This window comes from Lemur catta, chromosome Y (assembly GCF_020740605.2).
Source record: "Lemur catta isolate mLemCat1 chromosome Y, mLemCat1.pri, whole genome shotgun sequence".
Classification (NCBI taxonomy): domain Eukaryota; kingdom Metazoa; phylum Chordata; class Mammalia; order Primates; family Lemuridae; genus Lemur; species Lemur catta.
This window is the reverse complement of record NC_059156.1, coordinates 5,032,330-5,053,099: the sequence shown is the minus strand read 5'-3', so window position 1 is coordinate 5,053,099 and position 20,770 is coordinate 5,032,330. Positions and strand designations below refer to the sequence as shown.

Sequence of the window (20,770 nt, the reverse complement as noted above, 5' to 3'; positions counted from 1 at the left end):
AAAAATAAATATCAACCAACATAACCAAAATATCTTGACGGTCTTTGAGCATATTTGATCTCAAACTTAAAAGAAAAGGCAGAGAAGTAGGGACTGTTCCTGGGCAAGAATTGGCTTCAGCCCAGAGCCAGCTAAGCTGGATGTGCTTCTTGGGGCCAGAGGCCAATAGGTCCAGACATGGCCTGTTGACTGCTCCTTGGGGCCAGAGGTCAACAGGTCCGGACAAGGCCTGTTGAATGCTTCTTGGAGCTAGAGGTCAATGGCCTGCTGAACAGACAAACTGTTCCCTGTGGCAAATAGCCAAGGGCCTTAGGTCTTGCACACAAGCCAAGGCATCTCATTGTCTTGCAGGCAGTAATGAGGTCAAGAGGTTAAGATGCAAACATCTGCCTTCCTTGAGCAATTTTCCAGAAGGAATGGAACATGTTGCCTCAGGGCTCTAAAGATAGTCAAGTACCAGAAAGTAGCTGCTGGACAGAAAGGGTATAAAAATGACTGGTGTTTTCGGCACTGCAATCTTGTATCGTCTTTGTGTGTCCGTGTGTTTCTTTCTGTGTTCATCCCCCGTTCTGCAATCGGGCCACAACAGGAAACAGAAATAAAAAAATAATAATGCACAGAGCCAAAGATATAGTTTATAAAGTAGAGGTTTATGAAGATAGACAAAGGGAGGTTATCTGGATGGATATATTTCTTCCTGCAGAAATATATCAAAGACTCAACTTTTTACATGGGTACTTATAGGGCAGATATATGCTTTGGTTGCCAATGGCAGTGGGATTTATATAATAACAGGCAGTTTGGTTTAGGGTCAAAGTCTTCTAAAAAGGCTACTACAGATCCTTTAGCTAACTCTATGTAGGTGAACAATGAGTTACAAAAATCTTCTTAGGGCAAACTTCTAAGTTTTGTGATAAGGCTTTTACTTTAGCAAAAAACAGAGATATCTTGGTTCTGGTAATTGTGTTTTTGGAGACAGAGATGATCTCAGAAGTCAACAAGAGCTGTGCCTTGTGCTAATTACTTTAACCGCATGGTTCCGTCTAGGCCCGGCTTGGGCATTAGCATATCTACTTGATCAGCTCTCATCTCCGGTGGCCTTTGATCAGTTTCTGGCAACCTATGGCCCTAGGTGAAGCCTGTCTTGTCTTTCAAAACAGGTGAGAACCATAGGCCCAGTTTACAGCTGACTCTTTGAAATGCAGCTGTCACTGACCAATGAGACGCCCTCCTGAGGAGAGGCAGCTTTTGAACTAACATATTTATTTTTTCTTTAAGGCAAAGCCTTATTTGACTTCTGAAATCAAATCATATCTCCAAAAATACAGGGGGCATTTCTATAACTCAGTATTCTTAGGCTCAACAACTTGGGACAAGGGAACAGGTACAAATACGAAGCTTATGCTGCTTGCTGTGATGTAAAAAGTACTTCAACTCTGGCCTAACCTCATGTCTTCAGCCATATGCATGAAATAGTAATAGGCCTACTTAATAGTTTGCAAGGAGGGTAAAATTTCAGACCCTTCACATTTCTTAATAATAACTATGATAGAATAAGGTTTCCATTCTCAGAAAGTTACATTTTGGTGCCAGAGAATGGAACTATGGTACAAATAATAAACAACAAATAAATAAATCATTCAGACTTCACTTTGTAAAAGAGAAAATAAATTAGACAGTAGAAAAGAATCATTACAGAATACTTTAGATACGATAGTCAGAGAAAGGCCTCTTCGAGGAAATGATGTTTAAAATGACATCTCAGTTATAACGAGGACTCTACTACCAATAAAAATATTAGTGGGAAGAATCTGAGGTAAAGGGAATAACAAGTTTAAAACCTCTGGGACAATATCTGGGAATCTTCAAGATACAGAAAGAAAGTAAATGTTGCTATAATAACTTAAGAGTCTGACAAAATGATATTAAATAAGGGGTGAATTCAACCAAGATACTATAGGCCTCCTATATGCATTTGGATTTTATGATAGTAACAATAGGAAGTTGCTAGAGGGTTTAAGTATGAGTGTGTATTAGGTGCTCTAATTTATATTTTTAAAGGTAACAGTACTTGCTAGAGTTGAAACACCTGGAGTTAATACTGGGACTTCAAACCAGATGCAGAGTTGGGGTAAGTTAGAATTTGAATAAAAAGACAGACATAGTTCAAACATGAAGTTTAGAATATGATCTGTGGAATGGAATAGAGGTAAAGGCAGAAGAGATTTTGTATTGAATACGTCTGAAGTGTCAGAAGTTTTGTGCACATTATTTGACCAAAGGAAAACTTAAAGAAGATACAGGATAGTTGCAATGTTTTTCAATAATGTGTAAAAAGCCGCAATCTTTTTCAATAATGTACAACATGAGATGGTATTGCTAGGTTACAGAAACTGTCCTCATGATTAAGGTCAAGTCACTGGACCCAGTAAGAAGACTAATTCATTCTGGTCTGTCAGGAGCAGGTGTATGGTGAGATTTTTTGGATATCCTTTAAGTTTTGTCAACCTGAAATAACTAAAAGGATCAGAATCCAGTTTAAGAGTTTATTCAAGGACAAAGCTGAAGACAGCCACTTGGGTAACACAGACTCCATTTGGGATCAGTGCTCTGAAGGTGAAAAATTAATGTCTTGCAAGGTGGTGCTCACACCTTGAATCCCAGCACTTTGGGAGGTTGAGGTAGGAAAATAACTTGAGGCCAGGAGTTTCAGACCAGCCTGGTCAACATAGCAATACCCCCATCTCCACAAAAAAATTAAAATATTAGCTCAAACATGGTCGTGTGTGCCTGTAGTTCCAGCTACTCAGACTGATGCAGGAAGATCACTCAAGCCCAGGAGTTCAGGAATGCAATGAGCTGTGATCCACACTACTGCACTCCTACCTGGGTGACAAAGTGAGACCCTGTCTCAAAAAATAAAAAAGAATAATTCACATACCATGTATTTACTGATTTAATATGTACAATTAATTCAATGGTTTTTAGTATATTATATTCACAGAGTTGTACAACTATCACTACACTCAGTTTTAGAACATTTTCATCATCTCGTATCCCATACTCATTAACAATCAATCACTCTTTTAGGCCTCCAGTGCTAAGCAAGCTACACACATCAATAGGTTTGCCTATTCTAGACATTTTATAAAAAATGGTATCATACGATAGGACTTCTTTTGTGACTGGCTTCTTTTACTCAGCCTAATGTTTTAAAGGTTCAACCATGTTGTATCAGAACTTTGCATTACTGAATAAATTCTGTGGTATAGAATACATATCCATGCATCACTTTATTTCTGCTTTTTGGCCATTATGAACACAGCTACTATGAAAACTGGTGTATGTTTGTTTTTGTGTGAGTATGTTTTCATTTCTCTGGAGCATATACTTAGGAGGGGACTTGCTAGATTTGTACTAACCTTTTAAGGAACTACCAGAAAGTTTGCCAAAGCAGCTACACAATTTTTTATAGCCACTAAAAGTTTATAAGCATTCCAATTGTTCCATATCATTGGCAGTACTTGTTATTATCTGGCATCTCTTTTATTATAGTCAACCTACTAGTTAACCTAGTATGAAGTACCTTAATGGGGCCCCAGTCTTGTTTTGCTTGTAAAGTTTCAGTTGAGAAGTCTGCTGTCATTTGGGTGGGTTTTCCTTCATATGTCAACTGCTTCTTTCACCTTACAGTTCGTAGGAAGTCCTCTTTGGTGGTTATTTTGGTCAGTCTGATGACTGTGTGTCATGGTGTCTTCCTGTTTGCAATGAATCTGCCAGGAGTCCTTAGCACTTCTTGTACCTGGATATCTAGATTTTTAGCAAGGCCTGGGAAATTTTCCTCTATTATATCCTCAAACAGCTTATCCAACCCTTGTGTATTTCCTTCTTCACCATCAGGAATCCCTACAATTCTAACATTAGACCTCTTCACGTAATCCTACATTTCTTGTAGGCTTTGATCTCTTCTCTTATTTCTCCTCTCTCTCTCTCTCTGAGTGCCTTATTTAATTGAAAGATGTTATCTTAAATCCCTAAGATTCTTTCTTCTGTTTGATCTACCCTGTTCTTGAGGCTTTTCTTCCAAGCCCTGGATTCTCTTTTTTTTTCTTTTCAGTTTTTCTTCTCTCTCTCTATTCTATGACCATATATGACTTGAATTTTTTCTGGTTTCTTTGTGTTGGGTATCCATTTTCTCCTGCATATCATTGAGTTTTCTTACAATCCATGTTTGAAATTTTTCTGTCTTAGTGTTATGAATTTGGTTAATGTCCATTGCTAGAGAAGTGGTGTTTCCCTTTGGGGGTGTGCTTTGCATTTGATTCTTCATATTTCCAGAGTTGTTTAGCTGATTCCTTCCCATTTGGATCAGCCATTGCTTCTTACCTTTAGCTTTTCCTTTGGATAATAACACACCCTGTTTACTCTCTGAGCCAATAGGTGGTGTTTGTGAGCGAGATTGACCTCACCCTGTATGCTGAGTCAGTAGAGCAGAATGGCCTCCCTGTCAGTAGGCGGCGCTTGGGAGGAGCAAGCTTCAGTGTTGGTGGGTCCTGTAACCAGCTCTTGTTCCTCTGGAGAGGCACTCCAGTGCCTCAGGTGGGGAGTGTGGCCCTGGGACTTCCAGGTGTGTCCTTATTCTCCACCTCAGCGAGGGCAGGTGCAGGAGAGAGGCTGGGCAGAGCTGGGTAGGGTGAGCCTGCCCTCAAGCTCCACAGATGCTGTTAGCTGGGGTCAAAGGTCTGTTCTCTGCTTCTGTGCAAAGCTGCCAGGGAGGGGCTGGAATGGCCCCACTCAGGCGAAAGTCTGCATGTGGGGGTGGGCTGTGTGAGACCTGCAGTCTGGAGCAGGCCTCCCTCCTTTCCACCCTCCCCTATTCCCTGGTTTCTTCCCGGCCTCTGCCAGCAGGCAGGACCTCAAGGCAATGGATCTTCCCTGGCTGTGATGCGGGCCGGGAGGGTCCCTGCCCAGGATCACAGCCTGGCTGGGAGCACGGCCCTGCCGTGGGAGGAGGGTTGCCTCTCAGGCACGCTGATCTGCCCTTGAAGGCACACAGAACTCAGTAGGCTCCTTCACAAATGGCCCTTCTGTGCCCCCTGGCAAGGCGATCGAGACCTGGCTGTAGGGGAACTTGTCTGCAGGTGTGTCCTCTGGGCCCTGGAGAGCAATCCCTGACCCTGCCAGGGAGAGGAGTGCTGGTCTCAGGTCACCGACAGGGTGCCCAAGCTGGATCACTGTCTCCACCTCAGCACGTGCCCGACTCTGCTGGAGTCACCAGGCAAGCAGCACCTGGGAGGGCTGGCAGGTAGGGAACTTACAGTCCCAGTACCTCTCACTTCACCACAGGACCCCAAAAGGAAAGGTCCTGTTCCCTGAGGATGCCTCTGGGTGGGGGCTAAATTGTCTCTCTGAGCAGCTGCAGGTAGGAGGCGGAAAGAGAAGAATGAAGCAATATGGCATCTGCCAATTGGTCTGGGTCTGCTGGGCGGGAGATGCCCGGAGAGACCTGGGAGCCCAGTACCCTGTCCTGGTGCCCTCTCCACAAGAGACTCACCAATCACTGGTGGCAGCCATCTGTGGGCTGATGTTGGCAGATCTCTCCAACAGCTCCGGACCCCACCGGCATCCTGAGATCCAAGGGAGGGGAAATGTAAACTCTGCACCTACCCTTGTTGCTGGTCTCCAAGCCTTTAGGGGTCCTTTCTCCTTCCAGTTCTCCTCTGCAACTTCTTCCCATGGAGTCTTTTGTAGTTTCACCACCCTTCCTTTCGACCTTTGTCCGATCTATGTTTGTCTGCCTGTTTATTTTTTTTTCGCTTTCTTCTATAATCTGTCTTTCTTGCAGAGACACTCTGGCTGGCAGTTTTTCTCGTCCGCCATCTTGCCTCCTCTTGTCCTGCACCATTTGTTGATTCTTTCGCCATTGAGGAAGACCGTGGCACCTCTGTCTAAAATCAACTGATTATAAATGTAAACGATTATTTGTAGATCTTTAATTTCATTCCAGTCGTGTCTCCTTACACCAGTACCACACTGTTTTGATTACCATGGGTTTTCAGTAAGTTTTTTTTTTTTTTTTTTGAGACAGAGTCTCACTCTGTTGCCTCGGCTAGAGTGCTGTGGCATCAGCCTACCTTATAGCAACCTCAAACTCCTGGGCTCAAGCAATCCTCCTGCCTCAGCCTCCCTAGTAGCTGGGACTACAGGCATGTGCCACCATGCCTCGATAATTTTTCTATATATATCTTTTTAGCTGTCCATATAATTTCTTTCTACTTTTAGTAGAGACAGGGTCTCGCTCTTGCTCAGGCTGGTCTCAAACTCCAGAGCTCAAACAATCCACCCGCTTGGCCTCCCAGAGTGCTAGGATTACAGGCGTGAGCCACCATGCCCGGCCCTTCAGTAAGTTTTAAAAGCAGAAAGTGTAAACCTTCCTACTTTGTTTTTTTTTTTCAAGATTGTTTTCAGGCCTGGGATGGTGGTTTACACCTGTAATCCTAGCAGTTTTTTTTTTTTGAGACAGAGTCTCACTTTGTTGCCCGGGCTAAAGTGAGTGCCATGGCGTCAGCCTAGCTCACAGCAACCTCAAACTCCTGGGCTTTAAGGGATCCTACTGCCTCAGCCTCCCTAGTAGCTGGGACTACAGGCATGCGCCACCATGCCCAGCTAAGTTTTTCTATATATATTTTCAGTTGTCTAGATAATTTTTATTTCTATTTTTAGTAGAGACGGGGTCTCGCTCAGGCTGGTCTCGAACTCCTGACCTCGAGCGATCCACCCACCTCGGCCTCCCAGAGTGCTAGGATTATAGGCATGAGCCACTGCACTGGCCAACACTTTTGTTATTCTTGCATTCTGTGAGTTTTAGGATCAGTTTCTCAATGCTGCAAAATACCCAAAATAACTAGGATTTTGATAGGGTCTGTACTGAATCTGTAGATCAATTTGGGGAATACTGCAATCTTAACAGTCTTAGTTTATAAATATGAGCTGTCACTCCATTCATCTAGGTCTTCTGTGATTTTGTTTTGAAAGCGTTTTGTCATTTTCTAAATATGTTCTTTACTTTTCTAGTTAGATTTCTTATACATTTTTTTCTTTTGATGCTATTGTACATGGAATTGTTTTCTTAATTTTTTAAGGCTGTACTTTGCTAGTGTAAAGAAACACAATTGATTTTTTTATATTGATCTACAACTTTGCTGGACTCGTTTATTAGTGGTAATAGGGTTTTAGTGGATTCCTTTAAAGTTTACAAAATCATGATATACAAAATCATGTCATCCATGCATACAGTTTTAATCCTCCTGTTCCAATCTAGATGCCTTTCACTCCTTCTTGCCCAATTACTCTGGTTAGAACCTCTTTAGGGTGCTGAAGAAATGGCACTTGCAGACATTCTTGTCTTATCTTGTTCTTGATTTCAAGGAGAAATTATTCAGTCGTCATCATTGCTATTATTGATATTACCTGTGGGTTTTTCACATATGTCCTTTACAGGTTGATAAAGTTTCCTTCTAGTCCTATCCTGTTGAGAGTTTTTGGGTTTTTGTTGTTGTCATATTTAGTTTTGTCAAGGCAGAGTGTTGAATTTTTGTCAAATTATTTTTTTGTATCTGTTATGACATTCATATGGGTTTTATCCTTTTTTTATTGATATGTGTATTATGTTAATTTTCACAAGTTAAAGCAACTTGTGGGTTGGTTTAAATTCCTGGGTAAATCCTATTTGGTCATGATGTATGGGTCTTCTATTGCTCTTGTAACATACTACCACACATTTCATGGTTGAAAATACTATAAAGTTATTATCCTACATTATTTATATCAGAAGTCTGACACAGGTCTCATTGGGCTGAATAAGAGACTATATTTCCTTCAAAGGAGTATTCATTACCATGCTTTTCTTAGCTGTAGAGGCCACTCAACTTTGCTGGCTCACAGCTACCTTTCTCTATCTTAGAAAAGCCATTATTTTCCCATATCTCTAACCCTTCTGCCATTGTCACATCTCTCTTCAACTACATATCAGAAAGGTTCTCCAGTTCTAAAGGCTCATGATTAGATTAGACCAACTCAATCCAGGATAACCTCTCCAGCTCAACATCTTTATCATGAATCACCTCTGCCAGGTAAGGTAACATATTCAGAGGTGCCCAGAATTATGTGAATATCTTTGGGAGGACATTATTCTTTCTTTGACCGTGTATCATTTTTTTTAGCTGGATTTAGTTTCATAGTATTTTACTGAGGACTTTAGTGACTGTATTTATAATAAATATTGGTCTGTAGTTTTCCTCTCTTTTTCTTTCTTCCTTTCTTTCTTTCATTTCTCCTTCTTTTCTCTCCACACCCCACCCCACTCCCATTCTCTCTCATCTTGTGATGTCTTTGTCTGGTTGTGATATTAGAACTGGCTCACAGGATGAGCTCTGAAGTTCTTTTACCAATTCCATTTTTGGAAGACTTTGTGAAACAGAATGTTAATTCTTTTTTAAAAATTTGGTTAAATTCAAAGACAAAGTCATCCAGACTTAGCCTTTTCTTTGTGAGAAGTTTTATAGTACTAATTCCCTCTCTTATTATAAGTCTATTCTAATCCTCTGTATTTTCTTGAGTTAGTTTCAGAAGTCTTTCTAGGAATTTCATCTAAGTTACCTATTTTGTTACCATACAATTGTCCGTAGAATTCCTTTATAATTAAAAAAAATTTTTCTTGAAGATTGGTACTGATATCTCCTCTTTCATTCAGGATTTTAGAAATTTGACTCTTCTTTTCTTGGTCAGTCTAGCTAAAAGTTTGTCTGGTTTTTTTGTTTGTTTGTTTGTTTTGGCTTTTTTTTTTTTAGTTTTTTCAAAGAATGAAATTTTGAGTTCATTGATTTTTCTCTATTGTTTTTCTATTTTCTATTTCATTTATTCATTCACATTATCCTACATTTTTAATGTAAATTTATTTATACTTCTAAATTTTTAATAACTTCCTTTCTTCTGCCTGTTTGCATTTAGCTTGTTCTTTTTCACATTAAGTTTATGCATAGATTATTGATTTGAGATTTCTTCCTTTTTAATATAATATAGTTTTCACAAGTATAAATTTCCCTCTATGGACAGCTTTAACTTCATCTTATAAATTTTGATATGCTGTATTCTTTTTTCATTTATATGAAAGCATTTTATAATTTCCACTGTGATTCTTTTTGTATCTATTAGTTATTTAGGAGTGTTATTTAATTTAATTTCTCAAATTTTCCTTTTTTATTTATGTCTAATTTTACTCCATTGTCATCTAAGAACACATTTTACATAATTTCAATCCTTTTGTGGGCTAGCGTGTGGTCTATATATGTTTTACAAGGATGTACATCAAATGATATTAGATGGAGTATTCTATATTTTAGGTCTAGATGTTTTAGTTTGTTCAAGTTGCCTATATCCTTGTTAATCTTCTCTCTAGTTACTCTATCCATTATTAAAAGCAGGATTTGAAGTCTCCAACTATTATTGTTCAAGTCTCTATTACTCCCTTCAGTGTCGTCAGATTCGCTCTGAGGACTTTGGGCCTTTATTGTTGGTGCATATGTTAATAATTGTTATAATTTCTTGATCGATTGACACTTTTTAAAAATTACATGTCTCTCTTTATCTTTAGTATTTTTTTTTCTGCCTTAAAGTCTTATTTTGTAAGCTATTAGTATAGCCACCTCTTCTTTCTTATAGTTGTCATTGCATGGTTGTTGTTTGCAATGTTTCAGGTAAACTTCCACCTTACGTGGGAGACAAGAGGGAGGAAGAGAGTCCCATACCACTTGGCCACTCTTATCCAAATGAGCATTCTCTAATATGGTAGTCTATGGATGAGAAATGCAGGTGTTCACCTTCTCTGGCAGACAAACAGTAACCCTAGGATGGGAACAAAGTTGTAAGGACTCCCTTTGGCCTACAAGGCATTTTCCTGAACTTGGGTGTTGAAGCTGAGGGCATGACTCAAATGCCACAAACTTATATTTTTATAGCATTTGCAGATTTGCTTTCATAAATGTTTCTCCATTTGCTGTATACCTTAAGATAATTTCCAGAGTCTTAAAATTTTGTTATAATTTTCACCAGTATAGTTGTTTTGCTGAGGATGGGGTCTGTGGAACTCCTTGTGCCACCATTCCTTCCACCTATTTTATAAAATTAGTTTTATAGCAGGAGATAAATGTACTTATTCAGCTTTTGTGGCAGTGGAAAATTTTGATTGAAAATGTAATGTATAAAAAAAAATTTTAAGAAAAAGAAAATGTAATAGGGGTTGTTGCCATAGTAAGAAGTATTAAAGTACTATTAATGTTAAATGCAGCAATTACTGAAACCTAAAGAAAGAAAATGGGAAGGAGGCTCTGGACTTAATAATTTTAATTTGAAGTGTTATACTTCACCATTTAATCTATTATTTTAATTCAGAACTCTTCCTCATTTCCTATGACATTAACAGAGTGAAAGGTGTTAAAACCGAGGTTGTACAGTTCAGACCCATGCAGGAATCAGTGCTCAATGGGTAGCTATCTGAAGCATAAGAGGAAGAGAATTGTTGGTAAATTCAATCTGAATAAGCTCATCTGGAACTGCTAGTGGAGGCATAACTTACAAATTAAGCCAGATAAAATTGTCAATGTTTGGCTGCTTATACATACAAAAAATTGCAAGTTTGTGATTGAAATAAATACAACCACTTTGAGAAACTATTAAGCATTATCTATTTAAGCATAAACATATGCAGACTCAAAAACCCCAGGAATTCCACTTATAGTTTTATGCTTAATCAAAACAAGGACATATGTCTACCAGAAGACATGGACTAAAACTAATAACTGAAATGTCCATCCAGAGTAATTAAATAGCTATGTCCTGGTATTTTATATATTACTGCTGTATAAATGAAGCTCTCAGATTAGTATTGAGGAAATAAACCAGAAATGAAAGTTTACAAGATGTATGATTCCATTTATATAAATCAAAATCAGGTAAAACTGATCTATGATGATATCTATCAGAGTTGTTGTTACCAGGTGGGGAGAGGAAGACAGGATGGGAGGGGTAGACAAGGGCTGGAAAGAAATATTTATGAGGTCTTAGCAGAGTTTGTTGTCGTCCATTAGTCTTGCATTTCTCATATGCCTTCCTGGGTATGGCAACAATGCAATACCCTGACAACTCTTCTCAGTAATCTTGAAGGATAAAGTAATATCCCTCCCCACCTTCCAACACACAAAAACAAGCTTGCTTATGCTTTAGTATAAAAGTAGTGGAATTTCCAAGCTCACTGTTCCTCAGATGTGATGCAAACACTGCATGTGTAACATCTATATGTATACCTCGCACCACTCCTATAGGATTTAGGAAGTAAGGGTACTCTGCAAACACAATGCTCATGCTGCTTGTTCTGCTGTGAGTAGTACAGTCCTCATGCTACCTGTTCAAGTATAATAAAGTCCTTGATATTTGTTCCAAAATTTCATATTCTTCTATCAGGACTCGCTATACACTAACAGGCTTAATAACCTAGTAACTTTTAAGTAAGATAAAATAAAATCCCAGATCTAACAGTGCTCAGTATTGAATTGGTGGTGGTTATTTAGTTGTATTTAGTACACCTATAATTAGTATATTATTAGATAATATATTCTTACTACGTATTAGTATTTAGTAAAAATAGAGCTGCGGCGTTTACAGGAGTCATGTTATACAATAAAATATTTATGAGAAATAAAGAAAAAACTGGCTTTTGTGTATACATCACCTACCAGGACTCTTCAAAGAAGTAAAGGCAGGGGTATGAGGCAGGAATAAGGTCCAGAGAATCTTGTGGTTATGACTTTAACACGTAGGGCAAGTGTGGAGCACATTTGCATTCTTCACTCACCAGTACTGCTGGGCAATTAACTTAACCTTTCTAAGTATTTTCTTTGTGGGAAACCAAGGATAGCAATGTCTGTCTTGAAAACTTCATAGGGTAATAAGTACTAGATTACATACCAAAGCTTAGCAATCCTGCAAATGTACTTAAATGCTGCAAGGTGGATACCAAAAGGAACAAATAATAGCAACAAACTGAGTCAGCAATATATAACAAATATTCTGTACCATGACAAAGTAGGGTTCATCACAGGAATACAAGATTAACGTATATGAAAATTAATTAACGAAATATTCCATATTAAAAGATTAAGGAATAAACTCCAAATGATCAACCCAACATATGTTGCCGGATATAACTGGCTTTCCTCCTATTTATCCAGACAGGAATGCAAAGTGAACTCCCACAACCTTACTCTTCCTATGTCTGCATATTACCCGAGATTAGGTGACGCTCAAAGAGCTCCAAACTGCAGGCTCCAAAGGGCGGCCATCAGTGCGCAGTCTCAGGATCTCTTCATCCCAAGCCACCTTTTCTGTCTACCGTCCATTCCGGGAAAACTTGAAGCTCGATGATGTTTTCATGCAGGGTATCGCCGGCGGCGGCAGAGATTCACAGTGCAATAAAAACGAGCAGTCCAAAGTGAAATTTGTCAGAGCAACACAGCTGCGGCACACACTATTAATCTCTTCCAGATCACAGCTGCCCATCTGGGCTTGTCTTCTTTCCCGTCCGTGCCAAATATCTGCCAGCCTCCAACCAGTTCACACCAGATTCGCATTCTTAGTACCGTCCTTACCTATTCCCGCCCATTTTACAGTCAGCTCCCCACAGGCAGCCCTAGAAGGCAAACGGATTAGGGACGCGAGTCTGGTCGCAGAACAGGTAATGTTCTCTGATGCTGTCTTGACCAGTGGCTCTACCTGCTCCTAACCCGGCTGTTGGTGAACGATAAGCTTCAGTCAGGTAGCAGTTTCCTTCGCTGAGCACTAAGATTTTCCCACATCCGGTGGCTCCGGGGCTGAGGGGAGTGGAGAAGTGTAATACCGGAAACAGAGAAAATACGGAACAGCACAGAGGAGGAGGAAGGTGGGAGGTGGGAGGTGGGGGTTGGGTTGGGGGGGCCGGGTTTATCAGGGGGTGGGGCCTAGAGGCTCTGGGTGGCGCGAGGGCTGGTGGGAGTTTGCGCCGCTGCGGTTGCCCCTGGTTAGGCGATTTTTTTTTTTTTTTCGGTTTGACTTGCTGGGTCCGCCATATTGAAAAGGAGAGGCCTGAGACACAACCTCCCCGCATCCCGCCCGTTCAGGGCTCTGTGGCGCTGAGCCCCTCCCTCCTCAAGGCGCTACCAGGCCCTGTCGGAACCCGGCCTCACTGTCGCCTCTGCCTCACGGGAGGTGATCACCTGAGTGACTGGTGCTGGTGTCGGCGCCGGGAGCTACAAGGGAAAAGACCAGGCCCGGAACGACAACCAAGGAAAAGTGAAGCCGCCGTTGCGAGAAGATAGTGGGAGGTGACGCAGGAGAAACTTACTCCCAGAGTCCGTCTGTGCTCACTCAGCCCCGGCGCAAAGGGAAAAGGTAAGAGGGAAAAGAGGAGGTAGTGGATGCGGCCCACGTTTAGACAAGGCTAAGATCGAATCCCCGTACTCGCGTTGCATAATGCCTTCCTTATACTTGCAGGGCTTGGTCGGGTCACTTCATCTTGTTCGTAGTTTGTTGCCCGTCATCTCCAGTGTTGAGAATGAGTTCCTGCCTCCCGTGTACTCTAGTTCTGGGGAGCTGATTTCGGGGAGATGGCGCATGTGTCGTGGTGACTTAACCACCCGCGTCTCCCCTTTGCGAACAGCTGGATCTGAGAGAGTGTAGGAAGCCCAGAGTCTGTGAGTGTGTGCTCATTCCTTCCCTTTGCCACCAAAGTGGAGGTGCTTATTTGGAGGGATGGACAGCCGCTGTCGACGCTTGATGTCGGTATATTTTCGACTGTAAAGAAAAATGGCCGTTCCCCCCCCACACACACTTCCATATCGTTCGCTTGTCCCCAACCCCCCCTTTCGGCTCCCTTGCTCCCCCGTTTTCTTTTCTCGTACTGTCTGAGGTGGAGTGGGAGCACTGAATCTTTTGGCTTGATGCGGAGCACCCGGTACTGTTCCTGGGGCCTAATTCAGACCCAGAGGCTAATTCCTCTGGGTCCTGAACCTTGGAGCATCATTCTTGACCCAAACGCCATTACTCAGGTGGAGTGATAAAGAGTAGAGCTAGGCCCCAGCTGCAAGTTATCAGGCTGGACTAAACTTGTTCAGCGCCCGCAGCAGTTTCTTGGCCTGAGAGTATGAACATGTTCTTGCCCTCCAGTTCACCTCTCAGTACCGCCCTCCTAGACCTTGATGGGGGTCTAGACGTAGTGAAATGTACTTTAATAAAATTGAGTCCAAACTAGTTTGGATCTACCCTATTTCTGTTTTTCTGTTTTTACAGAAACAGCATGTCTGAGTTTGTTGGTGGTATAACCTGATTTTTTTGACGAGGCATTAGGTTTGATAAATGTATATTTTCCTTATCGTAAAGTATTAATTTAGAGTTAACGAATGCATATTTTACGTTTTATATTCATATTTAATTTATATAATATGTGAAAGCTAGAATTCACACAAGAATTTTTTTAAATGAGAGGATTTATGTTAAGGATGTTATTTGTGGGATTCTGTTATAATGAATATTACCTAATTTTTACACCGTGCTTGCACTACACGTGTTTGAATAAAAGGTTTTGAACTTAAGGATTTATAGTTAGTGGTTAACTCATGCTGTATTTTTCGTAGGGAGCATTCTCATACCGGGAAAGCCATTCTTTCTCTAAATCCATGTAACATTTGTATATATTGGGTTTTTAGAAAGAATTTGAGGTGGTTTGATTAGGAAACTTTAAACTCTTCAGGCCCATTGTCACTGGTAGTTATAACGGTGGTTAATTACTAACAAGTTAGCGTGGTTATCTAAAACTGTATCCTTAAACTTAAAAAATAGACTATAAACTACATTTTTCTTGGTTTGATAATTTAATGAACTGCCATTTTGGCTTTGCCAAATGCAGAAGCATTTCAAAGAGCTGTCTACAAACATTTGTTTTCACATTTTGAAAACTAATTCATATGGTTTTAACTTTCACTTTTTAACCTTTATTCCAGTGTTTGGGAAGAATGAAAGCCTGAAGTATTTGCAGTTGGTGTTTCAAGGGTGAGCTCAAATGTTTATTTCAGTGACTTAAAAATAAGATTGTTGGGTTTTGACTATTTCTTCTTCTTTCCTGATCTGGTAATTACAGGAATGTTTTAATCTGTCTTGATGTTTTTATGTTGCTACTTCCTTTGTTGATTTTTTTTTTTTTTTTTTTTTTTTTTGAGACAGAGTCTCACTCTGTTGCCTGGGCTAGAGTGAGCGCTGTGGCCTCAGCCTAGCTCACAGCAACCTCAAACTCCTGAGTTTAAGCAATTCTCCTGCCTCAGCCTCCCTAGTAGCTGGGACTACAGGCATGTGCCACCATGCCTGGTTAATTTTTTTCTATATATATTTTCAGTTGGCCAGATAATTTCTTTCTATTTTCAGTAGAGACGGGGTCTCATTCTTGCTCAGGCTGGTCTCGAATTCTTGAGCTCAAACAATCCGCCCGCCTCAGCCTCCCAGAGTGCTAGGATTACAGGCGTGAGCTACCACACCCGGCCTGTTGGTTCTTAATGGTATCTGATGTTTATGCCAAACTTGGAGAGAATTTTTGTAGTGACTAATGGCAAGAACATTACATTTGAGAATCTAAGTAATAAGTACAGATTTTATTTTACCATAATTTTGGAACCTGTTTTGGCTTTTGAATGGCTACCCTATATTGTGAATGGAAATATTAAAGATTTAGTATGGGTATTTTTCCTTCTAGGATCTTTAAATGCATTTTTGACTATCTTAATAAAATGGGGGTACTTTTCGTAGATATCTCCTAATAATGTTTCTCTGGTGAATTATTTGTAATACAGCTTACAGTATTTGAAAGTGAGTGTTTGTCATGAAATTTCAGCATTAATTCCTTGATTTGTTGCACAAATGCATACATTCCCTTAGGAGCTTTTTGATATTTTATAAGATCAGTTTTTAAAATAAACTAGAAAGTTCTTACATTTGTTTCAGCATTTTAATGTAAGCTGAGTTAAAGATAATTATTTCAAATCTAGTCCTGAAATAATGTGTGCGTGCATTGAAGGATTAGTACTTAAAATATTTTTGGTTTTTTCGAAGATGATCCCTCGAAAAAAATTTTTTTGGTAATAAACTGGAAATAAATTGTATTCTTTGGTTATTGGATAAGTTAATTTAACAGCTTTATTGAAATATAATTTACATGTGAAATGTATTTCCTTTACTTATACAACTCAGTGATTTCTTAATAACTTTACGGAGTTGTGGAACCATCACCCCAATTCCATTTTACCTCATTTCTATCACTGTAGCAGCTCCTTCTTGATCCTTTTCAGTTATTTCATTACCACCTTCAGCCCTAGACAATCTCTAATCATTTCTCTCTATGGATTTGCCTTTTGGGGATGTTTCATAAATTGAAATTATACAACATGTAGTTTTTGTGTCTGGTGTCTTTCACTTAGATAATGTTTTTGAGATTCATTCATCTGGGAATATAGGTAAATACGACATCTTTTTATGCAAACGATATTACATTGTATAGATATATGGCTATCTTTTGCCTATCATAAACCAGGTGTATATTTGGGTTGTTTTCTGTTTGGGGCTATTACAGATAAAACTGCTAATAACATTAATGTACAAGTCTCTGTGAACAATTAGTTTTCATTGTGTTGAGATTGGTACTGCTTGCTTCTGTTAAAAAATAAAAATAAAAAAAGAGCGAACATATGTAGGACCAAAATTGCTTGTTACATTGTAAATTTGTATTAAACTTAAGCAGTTGCCAAATTGTTTTCCAGATTGACTATAACATTTTACGCTCCTACCAGTAATTTATAAAGATTTCAGTTTCCCCACATTCTTTTTGGCTACACCTATTCTCTGTATGTGTGCACAATAATACCTTAGTAGTTTTGATTTTCATTTACCCGATGACTAATGATGTTGAGCATCTTCTCATATGCTCATTGGCTGCTTGTGTATTTTCTTAGGAGAACGTCTTTTCAGACTTGCCCACTTTAAAAAAACTTTAAGTCGAATTATTTGTAAGAGTTCTTTGTTTGGATTATATCTTTTATTGCATACATGATATGCAAATATTTTCTCCCACTCTGGCTTCTCTCCACTTTCTTAATGGCATCTTTTGAAGGGAAAATGTTTTCCTTTTACTGCTTGCACTTTTGATGTTCTAGCCAGGAAATCTTTGTCCACCTGAAGATCACAAAGATTCATTCATTTTTATATAAGAATTTTATATTCATTGTACTTATATTTGGCCTACAGTATTTTGGGTATGTTAACATTTCTGTGTTGTGTGAGGTCGGCATGCACATTCATTCTTTTGCAGGTAGATATCTAATTGTCACAATACGTTTTGTTGAAATGACTTTCCTTGTTGAATGGTCATATTACCCTTGTTGAAAATTATTTGATATAAATGCAAAATCTTGTAGACTTGCAGTTGTTTATTATTGATCTGTGTGTCTATCTTTGTGCCAGCAATGGGCAAATTAATTTTTATTCTAAATAAGAGTAATTCTTTTTTTTGGAAATTGTGGCTAAGGATAACATAAAATATACTATCTTATTTACAAATGTACAGTTCAGTGATTTCAAGTATGTTCACATTGTTGTGCAACCAACAGAGTAATATTTTCTTGGTAACTTTCATTGCGTTATTACTCTTACTTCTTATCAATCTTGATATATTTTTCTTTATTTCAGTAATAGAGAACCATTTGGTTCTCTCAGAAACTATCATTTTTTTAATTTCAACATAAATCAGACATTAATATTTGGGGAAAAGTTAATGCAGGGTTTTTTCTGAACCCTGATAGCACATGAGAATCATTTCAGGGAGCTTTTAAAATAATACAGATAGCTATTTCTCTAACCTCTTCCATCTCTCCCCTTCCTTATTTAATTGGTCTACTATGCATCCCAAAGTAGTATTTAAAAGCACTGCACTGTAATGGTTTTTCAAGCATACATTTATAACTATTTTTAGATGGATAAGAAAATGATTTTTAAAATTGACGGTTTTTTTATAGTTGTCATTTGAATGTTAATTATGCTGCACTGGGTAAGCATTTTGTATTACTCCTCTGATGTAGAAACTCTTATTTCTGTATATGGAGGCTCAACTTTTTACATAGCGGTAATCCCAGCCATTATTTTGTCAATTACTGCCATAGTTTGCTGTAATTTAAGTGACTGATTTATATGCTTTTCAGTATGCATTGAAACTTGATTTTCTACATATACCTGAATAGCCTTAGGTTTAGTTAAAATTTTTTGTTCATAATTTGTTTTAAAATTATTTTTAAAATCTGCTGTTTGAGAAATGTCTTAATTAGTCCCAGAGATGTTAAAATTTTGCATTGAATAAGGTTCTCTCTGTGTGCCTCCTATCATATGCAGGGCATTTTATTGTAGTTGGTGGTATTATTCTTACAAAATGTTTGTTTAACATAATATTCCTAAAAGATGCAAAACTGAGGCATTTGTCTTTTTGTCATTTACTTATGTCATTTTATAAATGACTGGTTTAATGCGAAGTTGTATTATCTTATTTTAAAAATTTGAAGTTTCATTTAGCATTTAAAATTGGTTTGCTTTCTACAAAAGGTTTTCAAAATTGTGTTGCCTTTTGTGGGCGTATTGTGTGTGAAGTTTACAGTGTTTATGAAAGAATTGACAGAGAAATAACAGACATTTACTTGTTCCTTGTTTTTTGTTTTCTTTAGTTGTATGTGCTAAATTCCTTATTCAGAGAGAAAGGCCTTAACTAGTGTAGAATCTGAGAGAGTGTTTCATGTTTCATAAGACTCTTCATAGACCTATTTGGGAAGTAATATGGAAAATAGGATTACTATAATAATTAAGGTTTGTTCTTACTATTATAAGAGGAAGAAATGAACTATATGAAACTTGTTACACTTTGTGTGTTGTGATTTGAATTTATCATATCACAGACCTTCTTTTTTTATTGTTGGTTACAAAATGATAACCATTATAATATATTTTCAAGGAATAAGATGTGAAAAGTATTATATTTTGATGGGAAATCTTATGTAAATTTATTTTTTAAATATATGCATGCTGGTCCTATGCATTATTACTCATATTGTACATGAATACTGTGGAAATATTTGGCAGCAGGTACTTTTTTCTTATTTTGTCCTTAAAAGTGATTGTATAATTGTGGTTTTGTGTCTCGACTGTGTCTCCTAATTACCTGGGGAGCTTTTTGAAAAAATAGGAATACCTGTTAATAGGTTTCACCCTAGAATAAATTCTCGGAGATTCTAATTAAGTCTGGGTTGGGACCTAGGTATTAAAGGAAAAAAGAACCTTGAAAGGTAATTCTGATGTATAGCTTCATTTTTAGTAGTTCTCAGTTTAGGGAAAGAATAGAGCCAAGACCCTTTGAGGGTTTTGTTTTTCTGCAATTAGCCATAGTATTCTCTTTTGAGTGTTTAGTGTCATCAGTAGTGCTGTTAAAAATCTCCCACCTAAACACACTAGACGTGCTATGAAAATGATAGGAGTTCAGTAGGTGAAAAACTGTGGTTTCACTTAGAAGTGGGCTTTGATTATATTAAATATTTGTTCCTTATCATTTGCCAAGCACCTTACAGTTTTAACTCTACTGCTAATAATGCTCTTAAGGCATAAATTTCCTTTTCACTCATTCAACAGATATTTATTGGGCATCTGCTGTGTACCAAGTACTGTCCTAGGTGCTTGTCACGTGTCAATGTGCACAATAAACATGGCGCAAACCTGTAGTCCTAGCACTTTGGGAAGCTCAGACAGGAGGATTCCTTGAGCCCAGGAGTTCAAGATCAGCCTATACAACAAAGTGAGACCCTGAGCTCTACAAAAAAAAGCTGGGGGGGAAAAATTAGCTAGCCATAGTGGCACATGTAGTCCCAGCTATTCAGGAGGCCAAGGCAGGAGAATCGCTTGAGCCCAGGAGTTTGAAGTTGCAGCAAGCTATGATGATGCCATTGCATTCACAGCAGTGGAACCAAAGATTGTTCCCTAGGGCCATGTGTTATAATAAAGTAAGTGGGATAAACTCAGCTAATTGTTCCCAGTTCTACTTTGGTACATTCTTTTAGTTTGCCTCAGTTAAGATGCTATGATACATTGGGTATTAAACAAATGGCATTTCCCTGATATAATCCTTAAACTAAAAAATAGTTTCATTCTGAACCTGTTTTCAGTTTTACTTGCAATGTAAGGGCCAAGTTCGGGATTCTTTAGAGTTTTTGAGTAATGGCTTTAAGAATAACTGTCCTTGATAAAGCTTTTAATTTTTGATTAGGTGGCATATTCCTCTTAGCTTGTCATTCCGTCTCTATATCTGTGCTCTGTCAGCTGTCTTCATGGTGTATGTGTGTTTTTCTGATGATATTTTAATTTTATTTTGTTCGGGTATTGTGAGTAGTCTCTTTCTTAAGATCCTATCTTTTAGGTTAGTGGCATCCATTTGGTTAAAACTAAATGTTGATACATCTCTAGTACTGTAAAGTGCTCAGTTCACTATTCTGTACATGATTTCTCCTGTTTTTGTGGTTTTGCTAATTGTCTTCATTGCTTGGAGTGATGTGATTTCACCTGTTAATCATTTTAAGATGAGTAATGCAGGAAGAGATCTTAGATTTATTAAGCA

The 20,770-nt window shown here is 38.6% G+C and overlaps 1 protein-coding gene across 1 annotated transcript in view; it reads left to right on the top strand.

Annotated features, from left to right (window-relative positions):
- Nucleotides 1-13,431: 13,431 nt before the first annotated feature.
- LOC123629100 (probable ubiquitin carboxyl-terminal hydrolase FAF-X) overlaps nucleotides 13,432-20,770 on the top strand; it is a 166,632-nt gene continuing 159,293 nt past the window's right edge. Inside the window, exons 1-2 of the mRNA XM_045539064.1 lie at nucleotides 13,432-13,479; nucleotides 15,087-15,135. The gene's annotated coding sequence lies outside the window, so the exon portion shown is untranslated. The remainder of the gene's footprint in view (nucleotides 13,480-15,086; nucleotides 15,136-20,770) is intronic.